At 33.5% G+C, this 6842-nt stretch overlaps 1 pseudogene; it reads left to right on the plus strand.

The window, feature by feature from the left end:
- Positions 1 to 271: 271 nt before the first annotated feature.
- LOC119571697 lies at positions 272 to 2453 on the plus strand (annotated as a pseudogene).
- The last annotated feature ends 4389 nt before the right edge of the window (positions 2454 to 6842 follow it).

Consider the following 6842-nt stretch of genomic DNA (forward strand, 5'->3'; position numbering starts at 1 on the left):
ATGCTGTGTAAGTGAATTGGTCTTTATTTGTTATTAATGCTTAAAAATTATTAACAATTATTGTAAATTTCTTTATTCTAGATGATTTAGTCTACTATATGTTAGAGATTTAAAAATAATTTGTTCTTTTACAGCATATTATGGCACTGTTGGAAAAGCAAAACAATCTCTTTACCTACACAGCTGATAAGCTGTACCACATGACCCAAAAAAAACTTAGTGTGGTCGTCTTCCTCACTTTCACATCCCAGCTGCTGTAGAAACACTCACAATGGTAAGGAAGTCAAAACTAACATGTTTGAAAGACTCTGTTGTAAAGGGTTTTAGAAATGGGTTTATAATAAAATCTGAAAGTTTTTGACTAAAAGGTATGCAAGTCTTCCAGCTATTTTTATGGATATAACTTTAAAACAAACCATATTATTTAATTATTTTTTATCATCTTTTTTAGATACATAATATTGCAAGTAATAATTGTTTTTTGTTTTTAGGTTTTTTATGATCGGTTTCCATTGACCATACGGCAGCGCATCCTTCCACCAGAGCCAATCACTGCATTGGAACGCAAAAACAAACACTAACTCGATTGGAACAGATCATTCAGCATCGTTTGTGACAACTGAGCTTCCACCACAAATGAGGACAAATAGAGTCAGTATTTTTTGATCTTTGGGGTATCAGTCACAGTTGGATTGAGAATATTTTATTACCTTATGATTTGGGGATATTAATAAAATTCAGTCTTTAGAAGTAGACACATTACATCAAAGTCATTCATATCCTTTAGTGTGAGGGGTAGATTAGGAAAACCCAAGGTTGATAAAATATTGTTTTTATTTATACAAATTTTCCTTTTGACATGTACAAAGAAGACAAAATTATAATTATGCATTTTTTCCCAAACTTGAGATTTTTAAAAAAATATCTAACATCAATGTTTTCTTTTTTCTTTTTTTTTTCTTTTTAGATTGAAAATGGTCGTGTAAAGTTCACAGTGGAGCATGAGTTTGAAATTAGTCTCACACTCATGGGAGATAGCATAAATGAGCCATGGAGGCTTCTGGAAATTGAAATTCTGGTCGAAGACAAAGAAACTGGGGGTGGCAAAGCTCTTGTTCATCGAAGACATGTTTGTATGGGATAGGTAATTTAGTAAATGAGTCCCTCCATGTTTTTAAGGTTGTATTGTTAGCAGTTTATAGATAGCTGGCTCTCATAAGGTATCTAAATTGTTTTGTTTTTTACTCTCCTCTTCCAGTGTTATTTATTCATCACCTTATTCCCGTCAAGTTACAGGACAACCCCAAAACCTTTACATGAGACATACATGGTCCTACACTCTTTCTGTCAGGGATTGCAGCTGGGTCCTCTTTTTACAAACACAGAAGGTGAGTTTTTTTTTCTGTAAAAGTATTTTCCTTACAGAAAAAAATATATACTTTTTTATTATTCAGTGTGTGAAGTAGCATCAATTTTTATGTTTTTTTCCTATCTTGGAGGATAGGCTGACTTCCACATTTTGTATTGAGGAATATCTACAAGGAAGGTCCCTCACCTTGACCTACTGGAGAGAGTTTTACACAACGAGATCCCTCAGACATTAGGATACAGACTCAAACCCTGCAGGTTGACCCTACAGAGCCCCCAAAACCTCTTATGGTATTGCATACACCATCGTTTGGGTCTAAGGTAATTCACATTGATGAATACTTTTGAACTGTGTGTAAAAAGAAAATCTGCAAATTGATAGATTAGCCAATAGAAAAGATGCCATCATTAATCATGGTCATAAATAAATTGAATACAGATATAATCAGCATTAATTTGGGAGAAAACCCAAAATTTTTTATTCATTGAAGATAACAAGGCTTGTAGTTTTTTGGGAATTTTTTTTAACACCCAGTAAAATTTCTTTGAACAATGCAAATCTGGTCAAATAGATACATACATTTTCTACCCTTCTGTTTTATTGTAAGCTTTTTGAAATATTTTTACAGGAATCAGAGATTGCTGAACGTGCTATTCGTAGTGACCACCTGTCAATTGAGAGATTATTAGTTCATACAATTTAAATTTTAAAGGGCAAAGATTCGGCTTTTTGAAATGAAGCAAGAAATGGATTCTAAAATAGGAAATGATGCTGAAAAATGTAAGTATACATGTGTGTGTTGAGGGGTGTAAAAATTTTTTAGAGACTTAGTCAAGACATTTGCTGTTCTTATGAGGATCATGAAATAACTCATTTTCCTAACAGCATTGGGTTAAATAGCAAACTAATCACTTTTCAGGTCAACTTAGTGGATCTCCAGCAGTGCTTCATGTACCCATCCTTCAACCAAAAACTAAGATCTGAGCAGCTGTTGATCACTGTGGATACTCACACAGGGGGGCTTTTACCTCACATCCCACAGTATGACAAATGCCATATAATTTCAGATTGCAAAGTGCACTGAACCATGATAAATCAAAAGTTTGGGTGATTTGATCTCGAACTCAGGTCAGATGCTTGAACTGGTTGTTTGGGTATGTTTTAAGGGTTTTAAAGGTTTTACATTCTCAAATTACATTTATCCTTTTTTGTTGAAACAAATGCTCATTTTATAAGTTCAAAGAGCATAATCTGAACATATACTCTCTTACAGGTAAATTCAGAAAATAATAGGGTTTTTTCTTCTGCATTATTTTTTTTTAAGATAGATGTATATGTTTAATATAAGTAATCAAAGTCTATTTGTGCTAATTCAGATACTGGCTCATGGTACGTCGCACAGAAAAAACACGCAACATCTTCCAGCAACAGCCCATAACGCCTGCCTCTCATGTATTTTGCCACACATCCACTAAACTCCCTTGGCAAGCACAAGGTCTTCATTACATTCCCAAAATCCTGGGTATGTTGTGGTAAGTAAAAAAAAAATGACCCCCTCCCCCTCCTCCTCTTTTTGGTTTGTCATTTAAATAATCTTATTTATTTTCACAATAAGTAGGTATATCTATTAGTTATAAATAACTAAGTTATTGATCATCGAAAAATAGGTTTCTTTGTTTATATGATTATATGATTTGTTCTTGTATTAGATTGTCAGTGGCAGCACTTTAACCATACATCTCTAGACTGTTTTAAGAATGATTTGAGATCTATACGATTGTGGAGTCAGTGAGAAGAAGGAAGTCCGTGAAATCGAGCAGAGCTTATTTTATGGTAGTAAGCAGAGTATTGAGCAACCCAAATGAGATACAGGCAACGCATGCCAAGTCTTACATGGGCATAGACTGTAAACTTGATTCTTTTTGGCACCACGGACCTTCAACCAAGTTATGGTAGCAAAAACATTTTAGTAAAATGTTTATTCCTGAATTTGTGGCATGAAATTAAATTTGATCTACAGCTGTGGAGATGACAAAAACCAAGTATGATATATGTAGAAACCCTCTTAAAAAGATAATATATAAAATAAAAAAATGGGAAAGGAGACATAATTCAAAATCATCCTAGTTTTCTCCCCTGAAATAACCCGGGGTTTTGCTTTACTTTTTTCTACCATTTTTTAAAATTAAACTTTAAAAGGCCTTCACCAATTTCTTAGATATTAATTTTATTATGACCCCGGGGAGAGCCTTGGGGGGGTAAGAAAACTACAACAGCGAGCGAGCCGCTAGTAAAAAGTCAAGGTCCCGGGCCATTTTGCCGACGTACCCAGTGTTTGTAGAGTGATATGAAACTACCTTTACACACTTATCCTCAAGTAAAGAATAATCTTGGATACTAAGACTTTTTTTACCTCATGCTGCTGTTTATAAATGAAAATTTTTGTGTTTTGGGGGACATAGTTTTCAAAATCTTGATTTTTATATCTCCTTTTTACAGCTTCGTAAAAGGGAGTGTTTTAAAAACACGGAAACAAGTGGGGGAAGGGTGGTAGGGAGGTTCTAGACATTGACTCCCACAGTAAAAGGCCTATCTTCTGACCTGTATAGCTTTAAAAAAAAAACCTTCTCTCTTTTTCCACGAATTAAAATTTTCCGTAAAAACTATTATATGGTTGTAAAAGTCATTTAAAATAGAAAAACTTTCAATTTTAGGTTTTTTTTATTTCCCTTAAAAATGTATTTTTCCGCAATTCAAAGTTCTGGGTTTTGGAATGGAGAAACTTTTACAAACTCCCCGTGCAAGCCCATCTCGTAGAAAGGGGGGCCACGCGTGCAATATTTTACCTCAGTGACAGAAAAATGTGGAGTACAGTAGTGCATATGGGCTGATTGGACTGTTATCCAAACTTTATCAGGGGTTCTCACATTTGCAGCCCTCTGTGGCTTCTAGAGGTATAATGAATTCAATTATATTTCTTTAAAATTTATAACAATTTTTCTTTTACTTTTTTCTTCTTCTTCTCAAATGATATTTATTTTTTATCCATTTAAGCGGTTTTAAATCAGGGGAAGGGGCATAGCTGCGTAGCAGGGGGGCTAACCCAAAAGCTTAATTGAGATGGTGCGAGTAAAGTCATTCAACTAAAAAAGATGACGCTTGCTTATGGCCCACTAGGGCATTTGTTTCATAAGTAAAATGCAGAAAAAGAAGGCCTTCCTTTTAAATTTGGTAATTTTTTTTATAAAAAAAATATTGGTAGACTACCATCCTTTTTAAAATTAAAAAAATCAAGTAAAAAGCTATTTCCCTTTTACTACCCTTTAAGGCAATTCCGGATAATTGAAGAACTTTAAAAAGGTCAAAAACTAAAGCTCAATATTTTCATCAAATAAAAAGGGAAAAAAAAACATATTTTTGGGAAAAAGGTACAAAAAAGCTTCTAGAAAAACAAAAATAGGAATAGTACTACTTATATTTCAATTTTAAGGTATTTACATAAAAAACCCAAATTCCTATTAACCCTTTGCCGCGGTGGGTGTAGCCATCCATGGCATGGGAGGACTATCCGGGGGCGTTTTTTTTTTTTTTTTTTTTTTTTTTTTTTTTTTTTTTTTTTTTTTTTTTTTTTTTTTCAATCACGGAAAAATTTTTATTTTACTGCTTATTTTACTCAACTATAGAGAAAAAATGATAAATAGGGAGTCTGTAAAAAACAAAAATCCCCTTCAGTCTCAATTATCGGGAAAATATGGCAAGTGAGATAAAAATAAAAAAAAATGAAAATAAACAATCCCGTAGTATTACGAAGAAACAGCAGGGGATGCGATATTTGGCTGAGTGGTCGGGATGGGGGGGCGACAATATAACCCCACCGGCAGCGGGGCCCGGGCCCACTAGAATACTACCCGTGGGGAAAGGGTTAACATATCCTTAAACTTTAAAAAATACATTATAATCTATAAATAGTTGAATAGTGGGGCCCAGCTAAATCTTCTAAAACATAAGGTCAAAAACTCTCCCAGGACTATATCACGAGGCTCTTTGGAAGGCCTCGGGTTTCAAATGAGCGTTTTTTTTTAGTGTTCATGTACTCTGGGGATCGTGGCTGACAAAAATTTAAAAGCATTAATTTTTTTGATAAAAAAAGAATTCTTTTTAACTTAGCTGTAAACTGATTTGAAAAAAAGGAATCCTCCATGATTCCTTTTCAATTGAAAAGTTTACAGAATTTTAACACATTATTTCGGGTATATGAAAGGGCCCTTTTTGGTTTTGCATTTCAAATTTTGTTAACACAGGGGTTTTTACTTGTTTCCCCATTCTTTGAATTTTCAGGATAAAAATCCTTATTTCTTTTTTTATTATTGTTTTTTTTTACAATGATGATGATGACAAAAGATATTTTTGTTATTTTTGATTTTTTATTGTTTGGGAGTTTAATCTTCATTTTTAAAATTTTGATGATTTATTAAGTTAAAGTAAAAAGAATTTTCCCCCCGAAAATTAATAGAATGAAAAAAAAGGGGTCAGGGAAAATTTTGATTCTCTGGTGAAAGCCTACTGAAAATATATATGCTTAAAAAATCTACAAAAAAAAAACCAGTGGCCCAGTCCATTATTCATTTGTGGATCAAAAAATTATTTTTTTTACTACTTTATGCCCCCATGCATGTATTTATGGTTTCCTGTTTTTTTTCGGTTGAGGGGGGGGGAGTGGGGTACAAACCCCATACAGTCATGGGGACCAATTGCAAACCTGTCAACCACCGGGGCCATAGGGGCTTGTGGACTTGGCAACTACTTCATAAATACATACAACCCTTTACAATACCAAATTTTCCACACTTCATTTTGGAGTATTACAAGGTAAACTAAAATTTTACATTTTTTAAAAGAAATTGACAATGGTCTTTCAGATGCATCAATAGCAATAATATTCAATGAAATCAAGAGGGGGAAAAAACAAATAATTGAGGGTGGCAAAAATTATATAAGAAATATTCTTTCACTGCAATTTTTTAAAAACAGAGACGAACCCTATCAAGAATTTGACAGTTCTACCACATCACCAACACGTGTCAGTTGTGTATCGCAAATTTACTGTTAAATTTTGACGTTTCCCAAGGGGTTGTTGCAATAAGAGATGGGCATTCAGCACTTTAAAACATAAAAATTGATAAAGAATTTCCATTTTAAAGGATTTAAAGGGGAAGTTGAGTTTGCAAAGAAAGGTTCACCAACATAACCCGTAAATAGAATAACACCCCTGTTTTAACATACCTGAAATTGATGGCATAATGTAATCAGCCTATACTTAATGGCAATATGTAGATAAAGCATCATCATATCATTACAGTTGATTGTTAACATATCCTGTATTAAAACAATGTAAACCCAATAAGCTTTCTTGTTTAGAAGCTAATCCAGTTTATCTGTGTGAAGTTTCCATAATACTAAATAATTTTCCCAG

This window comes from Penaeus monodon, unplaced genomic scaffold, assembly GCF_015228065.2.
Source record: "Penaeus monodon isolate SGIC_2016 unplaced genomic scaffold, NSTDA_Pmon_1 PmonScaffold_7522, whole genome shotgun sequence".
NCBI lineage: Eukaryota > Metazoa > Arthropoda > Malacostraca > Decapoda > Penaeidae > Penaeus > Penaeus monodon.